This window comes from Schistocerca americana, chromosome 1, assembly GCF_021461395.2.
Source record: "Schistocerca americana isolate TAMUIC-IGC-003095 chromosome 1, iqSchAmer2.1, whole genome shotgun sequence".
Classification (NCBI taxonomy): Eukaryota; Metazoa; Arthropoda; class Insecta; order Orthoptera; family Acrididae; genus Schistocerca; species Schistocerca americana.
Window position 1 is genome coordinate 1,175,874,669 of NC_060119.1, and position 13,510 is coordinate 1,175,888,178.

The 13,510-nt window shown below is 41.3% G+C and overlaps 1 pseudogene; it reads left to right on the forward strand.

The window, feature by feature from the left end:
• Window positions 1-9,722: 9,722 nt before the first annotated feature.
• LOC124557978 lies at window positions 9,723-9,840 on the forward strand (annotated as a pseudogene).
• The last annotated feature ends 3,670 nt before the right edge of the window (window positions 9,841-13,510 follow it).

The window sequence follows — 13,510 nt, forward strand, 5'->3', positions numbered from 1 at the left end:
TTAGGGAAAGAGCTGAAATGTAGCTTCAGTCATATCCCAAAAACAGATCTCAGATTGTAGAGCTCACCACTTATAATTCAAATAAAAAAGTTAGTTTCAAGCAAAGGAAGTTCTTTTATGAGCACCCCAGAGCAGCGTTTTAGGGTCACTGCTCTTTCTCATATATGTGAACGATTTACACTTACAATGTGATACAGCCAAAACTGTATTACAAGCAGATGATACATGTGTGAGTGACTTTAAAAACTCCTTACGTTCCACTAACGATAAAATAGTGAGAAATATTGAGAATTGTTTCAATGGAAATAAATTTATACTGAATGCAAAGAAAACAAACAGTTTGGTAAAATGATTCAGGACGAAGACACACTAGAACTGGATGACAGACTAGTAGAAAGAGTGCAGTTTGCAAAACTGTTAGGAATGTGCGTATATGAAGTAATGAATTGGAAACATCTTGTAAGATTCCTTACACATAGCCTCATATGTAATAGAATTCTGGGCCAGCAAAAAATCTAATTTAAATGAAATTTCTGCCCTACAAAAATGGGCAGTTCGAATAATTACCCACAGTCCCACACAAGCTCACTGCAGATCTCTTTTCAGGAAATTAGGAATAATTACTTTGCCAACACTCTATATAGTTAAATGTGTACTCTTAAACAAAGCAACTCAAAGCAGTCTCCACACAAATGGCAAGTATCACAAATATAACATAAGGAACAGGTATGATCTCCTCTTAGCACAATTAAAAAGAGCATGAACTCAGAACCATGTAAGCTATATGAATATTAAGCTCCACAATGCATTGCCTTAAATCATTAAAAACTTAAATGATGATATAAATGTTAAATCAGAACTTAGAAAATTTATAATTGTTAAATGTTGCTGCTCAGTAAATGAAAATCTTGATGAGCTAGGAAAGGATGTAAACTAATCTCCAATACATGTAATGCTGTTGTGTGATAACTCTTATGAGAAGTTCCTATCTCTGTATATTTCAGTTTATACCTTACTACTTTATAATATTATTTATTCTATACTTAGTTATTACTGGGAAACAAATTATTATACACCATTCTTATGTAAAGAAATTGTTAATTTATTAGTATATGTTTCATTTTGTACATTAAATGTTTTTAATTTCTGTGTGTGACAAGTCCAGTGTCTCCAGAATGAGATTTTCACTCTGCAGCGGAGTGTGCGCTGATATGAAACTTCCTGGCAGATTAAAACTGTGTGCCCGACCGAGACTCGAACTTGGGACCTTTGCCTTTTGCGGGCAAGTGCTCTACCATCTGAGCCACCGAAGCACGACTCATGCCCAGTCCTCACAGCTTTACTTCTGCCAGTATCTCGCCTCCTACCTTCCAAACTTTATAGAAGCTCTCCTGCGAACCTTGCAGAACTAGCACTCCTGAAAGAAAGGATATTGCGGAGACATGGCTTAGCCACAGCCTTGGTAGAGCACTTGCCTGCGAAAGGCAAAGGTCCCAAGTTCGAGTCTCGGTCAGGCACACAGTTTTAATCTGCCATAAAGTTTCAAGTCCAGTGTCGTTTGTATGGTGATATGGATACTAAATAAATTAATAAATAAAACTGACAAGCTGCATTGTGCTGCTGGTAGATGCCATCGTGCGGAGGAAAAACAAACTATATGTAGGGGTGGCATGTTCCCTAAGGATAGATATACGCTCCTGGTTGCAGGATGTTTATTGTCAGATGTTTCACTCCTTACACACTGATGGCCATGTGTCTGATCAAGTATCACCACTCGGACGTTCAGTTGCGGTATTGGAGTGTAAATTCTAGCCTTCATCACCAATGAACAGCTGTCAGTAGGCGTCCATGAACAGAGCACCTGCTGCACATGCCCATATGTAGCAATGTTCGCTGAATGGTCGATGAGGAGACTCTTTTTGTAGGTGTGTGGTTCATCTGGGTAGCCAGTTGCTCAACTGTTGCACATCTGTCGGCCCATAGACATCTCTGTAGCCGTCGATCACCCCTGTCATATATGACCTGTGATCCATCATAATTGTGTTGGTACGGATTTTGGATAGCGGTTTTTTGTAATTCACAGTACACTTTAATCATGGCTGCACACGAACAGTTTATAAACTTAATGTTTTCAGAAATGCTTCCATTCTTGGCCCAAAAGTCAATGATCATGCCTTTTTGGACGTCAGATAAATCGCTCCGCAATACGACAACGACCGTACTGTTTTTCCATGTCCCCCCTCCCCCAAACAGACTTTCAGCACCCTCCAATGCTAGTGCTTCCACTTTCCGTCTGTGAGTGTTTACCGCACGTTGACGTCAAACATAGGCAGAGGTTAATGTGTCTGGGCCATGCAGAACCGGTATTTAAATACAATTTATGGTAACATAACTTTGCTTCTACATTGCATGTCGTTTTTACACGTATTTTCTACTTTATATAATAGGAAATATAATGGGGAAATATATCACGTTATAGATATACGATTTTACATCTTGGGGAGCGTTTCCATATTTGCTAACATAAAAACAAACTAAATGTAGGCCTGCCTAACATTCAAAACCTTTAAAAGAACACTTAAAGTCGCTTCTGCGTAACAAATAATGCACTACACAAATTTTTGGTAACAATTTAGACCTGCAGGGGCCACAAGAGAATGAAAATATCTGTATCAAGACAGTGACTAGTAAATTCTGGATACAAATCAGATTTTCAGTTAATGTCACAGAAAGTGAGTAGAGCAAACAAATTACAGCATATGGTCCTTAAAGACCTACAGACAAATCTCGAAACGGTAACCTAAAAGTACATGACGCTCATGAATGATGAGAAGAGGATGAAGAGTATAGTTTAGGTTTGTGGTATACATTTCAGTATGAGAACCATTTGTAGGAAACCTTCTTGATTAGTTAAATCAGGGATTTGGTGGTAAATCATGTGATACTAGAACAAATGTTCAGGATATTTTGCATCAACAATGCTCTAATCCTATAATACTGGGTCCAAATGGTTCACATCAGTGATCTGAGAGAGCATGCCTGCCACCAAAGGTAACCTGACCCCAATAATACAGTACTCAGCATATCTGAAATGCTATTTTTAAAACCATCAATTCTCCGTTACCTTCACACAAAATCCGTGTTTGTGAGCAATGAGTGATCATGGATAGGCATGCCTCGCTAAAATTTCTGTTGTCTTATGATGTCTGTCAAGTGACGATGTGTCACCATTGTCAGAGTGAATAAAACGCTATTATTATGGAAATGTTTCAAATTAGCACCTTATCAATTAACAAAACTTAGCTGCTACATTTGGTTTCTTATTTCCTAAATTAATAAGCTCAGCCTCAGTTGATTAATTCGACTACACCTCAATAGCCTTGTTTCACTATTGTTGATGTTCAACTATCCATTTTATTCCACTGATCTTCACAGTATTTTTCTCTTTTTGATGAAAGTGAATATCGTCGGCAAACCCCAAATATGATTTATTTCTTCCTGGTCATTAATTTCCTTCGAAATTAATTCTTGGTCTCCTTTACTGCCTGGCTATCGTACAGATTGATTTACATGGAGCAAGGCTGCAATATTGTAGTGTTCTCTTTTGAGTTACTTCCTTTCTTTGATGTACTCAAAATGGTAGAGAAGCCAGTTGTAGTTAACCTTTTGCTTCCTATATTTCATTCCTGATAACTTCGGAATTCGAAAGGCTGCAAACTAGTCAACATAGTCAAAAGGTTTTTTCTGAACCTACAAGCTATGAATGTGGGTTTGCATCTGTTCAACATATGATATAAGCCAAAGGGTCAGCATTGCTTCAAGTATTCCTCCAGTTCTCCAAATCGCAGACACATCTTCCCTAAGTGGGCTTTGGTCAGTCATTACAGCCTTCCATTAGGAATTCGTGCTAGTATATTTGTTGTTGATACAAACTTAAAAAACTTCTGATCAAACCTAGATGACTATATGATGCTGACCATCTGCCATATCATCCTCTGGTAGTGGCACATTTGGAAGTGGTATTAAGGAGCACGTGATTAGCATACCACTCTCTCAGCTATTGTCGACTTTTCAAATTTTGGAGCAGGTATTTTATCTTCAAACAGCTTCTCACTTCACCTCACGAGACTGAGTGCTCCTCGTTTTAGTCTTCTCATCCCCCCCTCACCCCAAAAGAAAACTAACTAACAGTACCACAAATCGAATCCAGATCATCAGTATGGCAGTCTAAGACACTGACGGCTCAGCCGCAGAGATGAACATAGAAATTCTGGATAGAAAATTTAATTTTATGGTTTTTTTAATCACAGTAATACCTACCATGTTTCCGTGTTATGAAATGTCAGCATAAAAAAAAAGATTCGAATCTTTCCACACTCACATTTGTTCTCAGTAATCAATCAGAAAGATGAGAGCTAGGTGCAGCAGAAATAAAATCGCATTATTCTGTAACACTTCATCATCGTTGACATTTTTTTTCCATTGAATACATTAAGATTCATCTTACTTTTAGTAGCTGCTTTTCTTGCTATGGAATACTAGTTTTGTTTTGTATGTATTTACAAGTATTGAAAAGAATATATTTGAAAGTACACCCGATACCTTCTATTATCCATACCTTGGAGTAACCAAATATTTATTGAATAACTCTGTCCTTTGCCTCCAAAACAATTCATTTATTTTACTTTGAAATGCAGAACATGTTTCAGACTTTTCATCTACCATTAGTGAACAAGTAAAAATGTGTGTCAAACCATTCCAATTTCATCGGTGTGTCATTATATACATATAGACGCTATTATACCAGGTTTATCTCCTAAGAGTCGTCAGGTGCATTATCTTTATGTTCCGGCAAGTATTTATAATTACGTTTTTGCAACGCTTAGCTGGTGTCAGCGCAGGAAAATACTGCTCATCACATGTTTTAGGCAAGTCCTAGCGTCGACGGAATGCGTCGGCTTGTTTCCCGTTTTAAACAAAATGGTATTTCAATCGGAAATTTAGGTCTCTATTCGATATAGTGCCACGGATGAGTCTACTGCGATATTCGTTCTATCGATGTATGAGAGTAAAACACGAAGAATAAACAATAATCCAGTAGTGACTGTGCAGCACGCTTGTGCAAGGCAGTATCAGTCAGCACGGGACAGGGCAATGCTATCGCTACGGGAGTACTGATTATTTCCAGTGTTTTAGTATCCCCGTTAATACATACCGGTACAACGAATATCGCACTAGACTACTCTGGTAGCGCTATATCGAAAGGGTACGTAAAATTTCGATTTGAAGTTAATTTTGTTTGAAACAGGAAACAAATCGACGTATCCGTCAAACTGGATATTAGGAAGGGGATTTTTTTATTTTTATTTTTTAGCAATCTTCTCACTAGTCTCACGCGGCCCTTCATGAATTCCTCTAATGTGCAACATTCTTCATCTCAGAGTAGCACTTGCACCCTCAGTCCTCAATTATTTGGTGTATGTAATCCAGTACCTGTCTTCCCTTACGTTATTACCCTGTACAGCTCCCTCTAGTGCCACAAAGTTAGTTTCCTGATAGCCTAACACATGTCCTATCACCTAGTCCTCCCTGTTGTCAGTGTTTGCCGTATATTCCTTTCTTCACTGATTTTGTACAGAACCTTTTCATTCCTTATTTTAACAGTCAGCTTAATTTTTAATATTCCTCTCTAGCACCACATCGCACACGTTCGATTTTCTTCTGTTCCAGTTTTCCCACTGTCCATAATTCCCTACCATATAGTGCAGTACTCGAAACATGCATTCTCAAAAATTTGTTCGTCAGATTAGCGATCTCGTCCAATATTATTGGTACACTTCACGATTCATTATCAGAAGTTATTGACAGGTGGTTAAACGCTCACCAACTCGTAGTTCCTCAGTTTTCCAGTTTTGGTCATTTCTCCAGAATAGTTGCTCTGACTAGGGATAGAATGAAAGTAAAAGAAGTTTTAATTTGGTTACCATTAATGTTATTCATATGAGTAATACATAATGTACGAATTCCACATTAAAACAAATTTACATCAATTCAGTTATCTGGTGCAAAGAAAATAAAGCTGTGAAATAAATATACACATGAGTGTGCAGGCATGTTATTATTCTACAAATAAACTCAGAAATGATAGAATATGGTTAAGAGTACACTATCATCTTGAAGTGTCAGCAATATGGGTAACAGTTGTAGATATGCCCAAAAAGGATATTTAATTAAGCACATACTTTTCTCTCAGAGGTGGTTTGGAGATATTGTTTACAAAACATAAGAAGAGCTTAGAATAGGCATCAATGCTGAATAGTAACCAGATGATACCAGTAACGTACTTCTGAAAGTTCTGTGTTGTCTTGGCTTGTCATAACTAATTAATTGAGCAGCACGAATAACCAAAATTTAGCATCTTCTACTAATCATGTAGTTACAGATGTAGACAGAGGAAACTGTAATATATATCTACAGCTACATGACTACTCTGCAATTAACAATTACGTGCTTGGCTGAGGGTCCAGCGAATCACCTTTAAGCTACTTCTCTACCGTTCCACTCTCGAAGAATGCGCGAGAAAAACGAACACTTACATCTTCCCATGCGAGGTCTGATTTCTCTTATTTTATTATGATGATCATTTCTCCCTATGTAGGTGGACAACAACAAAATATCTTCACACTCTGAGGAAAAATTGGTGATTGAAATTCCATGAGAAGATTCTGTCGCAACGAATAACGCCTATCTACATCTTCACAGATACTCCGCAAGTCACCGTACTGAGCATGGCGGAGGGTACCCTGTACCACTACTAGTAATTTCTTTTCTTGTTTCACTCGCAAATAGAGCGAGGGAAAAACGACTGTCTGTGTGCTTCCGTATGAGCCCTAATTTCTCGTACCTTATTTTCGCGGACCTTACCCGCAATGTATGTTGGCGGCAGTAGAACCGTGTGGCAGTCATCTTAAGACGCCGGTTCTCTAAATTTTCTCAATAGTGTTTCTCAAAAAAGAACGTCGCCTTCCGTCCAAGGATTTCCATTTGAGTTCGCGAAGCACCTCCGTAACACTTACGTGTCGTTTGGATCTACCGATAACAAATCTAGCAGCCCGCCTCTGAGTTGCTTCCACGTCTTCCTTCAATCCGACCTGGTGCGCAGTACTCGAAAATAGGTAGCACCAGCGTCCTATATGCTGTCTCCTTGGCAGGTGAACTTCTTTTTCCCAAACTTCTCCCATTCGCCCTCCCTACCATATTTCTCACATGGTCGTTCCATTTCAAATCGCTTCTTAACGCTACGCCCAGATGTTTAAATAACTTGAGTGTGTCAAGCAGGACACTAATTATATCGTATCCGAACATTACAGGTTTGTTCTTCCTACTCATCCGCAATAACTTACATTTTTCCACATTTGGAGCTAGCTACCATTCACCACACCAACTAGAAATTTTATTTGAGTCGTCTTGAATCTTCCTACAGTTACTTAACTCCGACGCCTTACTGTACACCAGAGCATCATCAGCAAACAACTCCTCTCCGCAAATCATTTATGTACACTCCTGGAAATTGAAATAAGAACACCGTGAATTCATTGTCCCAGGAAGGGGAAACTTTACTGACACATTCCTGGGGTCAGATACATCACATGATCACACTGACAGAACCACAGGCACATAGTCACAGGCAACAGAGCATGCACAATGTCGGCACTAGTACAGTGTATATCCACCTTTCGCAGCAATGCAGGCTGCTATTCTCCCATGGAGACGATCGTAGAGATGCTGGATGTAGTCCTGTGGAACGGCTTGCCATGCCATTTCCACCTGGCGCCTCAGTTGGACCAGCGTTCGTGCTGGACGTGCAGACCGCGTGAAACGACGCTTCATCCAGTCCCAAACATGCTCAATGGGGGACAGATCCGGAGATCTTGCTGGCCAGGGTAGTTGACTTACACCTTCTAGAGCACGTTGGGTGGCACGGGATACATGCGGACGTGCATTGTCCTGTTGGAACAGCAAGTTCCCTTGCCGGTCTAGGAATGGTAGAACGATGGGTTCGATGACGGTTTGGATGTACCGTGCACTATTCAGTGTCACCTCGACGATCACCAGTGGTGTACGGCCAGTGTAGGAGATCGCTCCCCACACCATGATGCCGGGTGTTGGCCCTGTGTGCCTCGGTCGTATGCAGTCCTGATTGTGGCGCTCACCTGCACGGCGCCAAACACGCATACGACCATCATTGGCACCAAGGCAGAAGCGACTCTCATCGCTGAAGACGACACGTCTCCATTCGTCCCTCCATTCACGCCTGTCGCGACACCACTGGAGGCGGGCTGCACGATGTTGGGGCGTGAGCGGAAGACGGCCTAACGGTGTGCGGGACCGTAGCCCAGCTTCATGGAGACGGTTGCGAATGGTCCTCGCCGATACCCCAGGAGCAACAGTATCCCTAATTTGCTGGGAAGTGGCGGTGCGGTCCCCTACGGCACTGTGTAGGATCCTACGGTCTTGGCGTGCATCCGTGCGTCGCTGTGGTCCGGTCCCAGGTCGACGGGCACGTGCACCTTCCGCCGACCACTGGCGACAACATCGACGTACTGTGGAGACCTCACGCCCCACGTGTTGAGCAATTCGGCGGTACGTCCACCCGGCCTCCCGCATGCCCACTATATGCCCTCGCTCAAAGTCCGTCAACTGCACATACGGTTCACGTCCACGCTGTCGCGGCATGCTACCAGTGTTAAAGACTGCGATGGAGCTCCGTATGCCACGGCAAACTGGCTGACACTGACGGCGGCGGTGCACAAATGCTGCGCAGCTAGCGCCATTCGACGGCCAACACCGCGGTTCCTGGTGTGTCCACTGTGCCGTGCGTGTGATCATTGCTTGTACAGCCCTCTCGCAGTGTCCGGAGCAAGTATGGTGGGTCTGACACACCGGTGTCAATGTGTTCTTTTTTCCATTTCCAGGAGTGTATATAGAGAACAACAGCGGTCCTATCATACTCCCCTGGGGCACTCTTGACGATACGCTTGTCTCAGATGAACACTCGCCGTTGAGGACGACACACCGGATTCTCCTACTTAAGAAGTGTTTAAGCCACTCACATACCTGTGAACTTATTCTATATCCTCTACCTTTGTTGACAGCCTGCAGTGGAGTACCGTGTCAAATGCTTTCCGGAAATCTAGAAGTATGGACTCTGCCTCGCTGGAGCGAGTTACCAGCACCAGGAAGACACATACCAGTAACAGCGTGAACCGGAAACTTACTTCTCGAGTCTAGCAAAACATTTTTAGTTGCGAGCCGAAGATTATATTTTTCTATTTATAGCAGATTGATTCTTGTGGAACCGGATGATTCTTTTTGAAACACCTTCTCACTTACTGAAAATTCAGAAATCATAAAAAGATTCTGAGAAACGCTTTTTTTATTTGTGTATTTTTCTCTCTCTCAAATCCACCAGAAATCAGAAATTTGGCGACAGGCTCTAGTTTCTCACAAAGTAAAGGTCGTTTTGCCTTCAGTGTGATACAATATCTCTGTGTAGCCTCATGTGGTGTTTCCAGTTACATTATTGACAGGGCAGAACAACAAGCTCTAGAGATAAGCGAATCGTGTCGGATTATTATTATAGCTAAAGAATATAACCCAAACTATTAAGGTTTACCATGAACGGTAAAGTGAAATTTTAAACTCTTATTTGTTACTTGGATGGCAACGGCCCTGCCGCAGTGGATACACCGGTTCCCGTGAGATCACCGAAGTTAAGCGCTGTCGGGCGTGGGCGGCACTTGGATGGGTGACCATCCAGGCCGCCATGCGCTGTTGCCATTTTTCTGGGTGCACTCAGCCTCGTGATGCCAATTGAGGAGCTACTCGACCGAATAGTAGCTGCTTCGGTCAAGAATACGATCTTACAACCGGGAGAGCAGTGTGCTGACCCCTCGCCCCTCCTATCCGCATCCTCCACCGAGGATGACACGGCGGTCGGATGGTCCCGGTAGGCCACTCCTGGCCTGAAGACGGAGTGCTTTTTTTTTTTTTTATTTGTTACTTGTGTAAGAACACAGGTTATACAGTGTGTGTGTGTGTCAACAAATTTCCACAAAGGTCTGATTTGCTGCGATTTTCGAAATGTCTCCATATGGGGCTATTTCACCTTGTAGAGGCGGGACTAGTCCCATTGAGCCAAATTATTAGATTTACTTATGTTTTACTGTGAAATTCTGTAGAAAGCGTTTTCTGGTTTCTTTTCGGATGGTTCATATATACAAAAGGAAAAGGCCAATTGGTTCATGGTCCGAGGAAGGTATGAAAGAATCAGTAGTAACGAGTGTTATAGGCAACTCGTCTGGGCAAAGCGCCAGGAATGTGCTACATGGTTTCACGAAGAGTGTGTGGATGTGAAAGGACGAAAACTATTTACTAGTGGTAAATTCTTGTGATTTTGACACTGAAATACACTGGGCGGAATAGCCTCTTGACTGGGTGGTACAGCCCCACCCTTTTTATGTACCGTGATTTCTGCCTTCTTCAGTTGTTTCGTTAATACTTTGCTCATGTAAAGGAATTTCGATCTTTCATATCCTGGAATGTTTTCACAATTTACATGCCACAATAGTGTCACATTGACAGATTTTTTAAAACGTTTCATGAAATATTATACTGTACAGGGCTCACAGTCGAAATGAGTAGAATAATCCTGCTGCACCCTACTTATATATTTTCTGTTGTGCAAGTGCTATGCCCAGAAATGACATCTGTGTGAAATCAGAGGAAAGGATACTTGAAGGAAGGTAGAGGTAGGGAAAAATTATTTAAATAAAAATATATGTTAGTCTAACACGTTCTTAAGTCGGACTGAAAAGTATACAATAATTTCTCCTAGACCCGTACAGATTCCTAATTCTCAAACAGACAGTCCTCAAAATTTGTGATTACGAATTTCTGGACGCAATACCCTCCACAGGTAGCAAACTATCCTCGCCGAATCTGGATTACGATGATTACAGCCTAGTCAGCCTGTGAGAGTATGAGACAGACATATTTGGCTATAAATTATTAACTATATGCGATTTGCAATCTCATGTATGTTACGAGGGAGGACGAGAGATACAAAATACACAGCAATGGTGCCTCGGTAGAGGTTATGAATGAAACATACACAAAACTGGTGCAATAGTGTACAATATTTATAAATTGTTGCACGAATAGGTTTTCGGCTGTTATGCCATCATCAGGTACAAAGGTAAGTATATGGTGAAATGAAATTTCCAAAGTGCAATTTTTTTTTTTTTTTTTTTTTTTTTTTTTTTTTTTTTTTTTGCCGGCCGCGGTGGTCTAGCGGTTCTAGGCGCTCAGTCCGGAACCGCGCGACTGCTACGGTCGCAGGTTCGAATCCTGCCTCGGGCATGGATGTGTGTGATGTCCTTAGGTTAGTTAGGTTTAAGTAGTTCTAAGTTCTAGGGGACTAATGACCACAGATGTTAAGTCCCATAGTGCTCAGAGTCATTTGAACAACTTATTTTTGTACCTGATAAAGGCATAAGAGCCGAAAAAACTTGTTCGTGTAACAAATAATAAATGTTGTAGAATATTACACTAGAGTTGTGCACGTTTCATTCGTAATGTATAAAATATTCTACCAAGAACCGACAGAACAAACAATCAGTGCCAGAATATAGGATTATGGTACATACGTTTTGTGGCTCATGATTGTTATAAATTCAAGAGTGGTAATTTTCACCAAGAAGGCTCTTTCCGTTGCAAGGGATCTCTTTGAGCCTAGTTTGAACGATTTTTCTCCTATGGATTACATCAAGGGCGCTAGTGCAGCGATCCTAACCGTTATAGAAAGGCAGTGCCAGCTAACCTAATTACATAGCGTTCCCAAAGAAAACTCTATAAATGAGCAATGTTAGGTTGGTTATGAAAAGCAGAAACTTTCCCGCTGTCGCTGAGAGCTCGTCCTCGTTCGGACCCGAGTTCCTTTGCATTATAAAAATGTTTCCATGATTAGTACATTCAGTCTAAACCAAATCGTCCTAATGCTTAGGTGCCATGTAGGGCTGGTTAACTCACCGTTAGAGGCAGCAGGAAGTCGTTCTACACTGCAGAGCCAAAGAAACTGGTATACCTGCCTAATATCGTGTAGGCCCCCACGAGCACGCTGAAGTGTCGCAACACGACATGGCCTTGACTCGACTAATATCTGAAGTGGTACTGGATGGAACTGACACACTAAATCCTGCAGGGCTGTCCATAAATCCGTAAGAGTACGAGGGGGTGCAGCTCTCTTCTGAACAGCACATTGCAAAGCATCCTAGATGCGCTCAGTAATGTTCATGTCTGGTGAGTTCGGTGCCCAGCGGAAGTGTTTAAACTCAGAAGAGTGTTCCTGGAGCCACTCTGTAGCAATTTTGAACGTATGGGGTGTCGCATTGTCCTGCTGAAATTACCCAAGTCCATCGGGGCGCACAATGGACATGAGTGGATGCAGGTGATCAGACAGGATTCCTACGTGGCACCTGTCAGGGTCGTATCTAGTCGTGTCAGGCGTCCCATATCACTTCAACTGCACACGCCCCCCACCATAACAGATCCTTCACCAGCTTGAAGAGTCCCCTGATGACATGCAGGGTACATGGATTCATGAGGTTGCCTCCATACCTGTACACGTCCATCCACTCAATACAATTTCAAATGAGACTCGTACCACCAGGCAACCTCCATCTTGCACAGAGGCACTTTTTCCATCGATTTCAAAGATCTTCTTTTTTAAAAAAAATCTTTTATGACTTCCATAACTGATGCTGTTTTGTTCCTAATTATGTTCAGAACATACAAGTTTAAAATAGTCTTTAGTCGACTGACATTTCATTAGAACTATTCTGCCTACTTCTATCCTTAATTATTGTTTATTATTATTTTTTATTTTATTCATCTTCCAAAAGATCACACATGCGATATAGGATTTGTCATCACAATGTTCACATGTAACACATGATAATAACACATAACATAATAAACAAGCAAAGCAAATAATCCATTAAATTTCGGGCATGCAGCCGCGCAAATAAAATTTCTTCTACTGATATTTCTGCCGCGTATCGACCAGCCATCTTCAGAGCGAGTCACAAGACTCTCAGTAGAAGAAATTTTATTTGCGTGGCTGCATGCCCGAAATTTAATGGATTATTCATTACGCCGCGAGAAGTTGAAAATGCAAAGCAAAGCAAATTTCATACCCATATTACATAAATAGAGAACAAATGCTTAGTGCACAAAAACACATGCTCATGACAAACATACGTAGGGCATTAACTGCGCCTTATATGAAAAATGTTCTGGGGCATTTATCAGAATTTTATAGAACTATTTCATGATTTGAAAATAAATTTAAATTCCTTTAAATTATCGAATGGAAGTAAAGGTTTCAATTTGTTGGCTGAGACAGATATTTAGTGACATTGTAGAAGCATTTATCCATCAGGATTTTTTT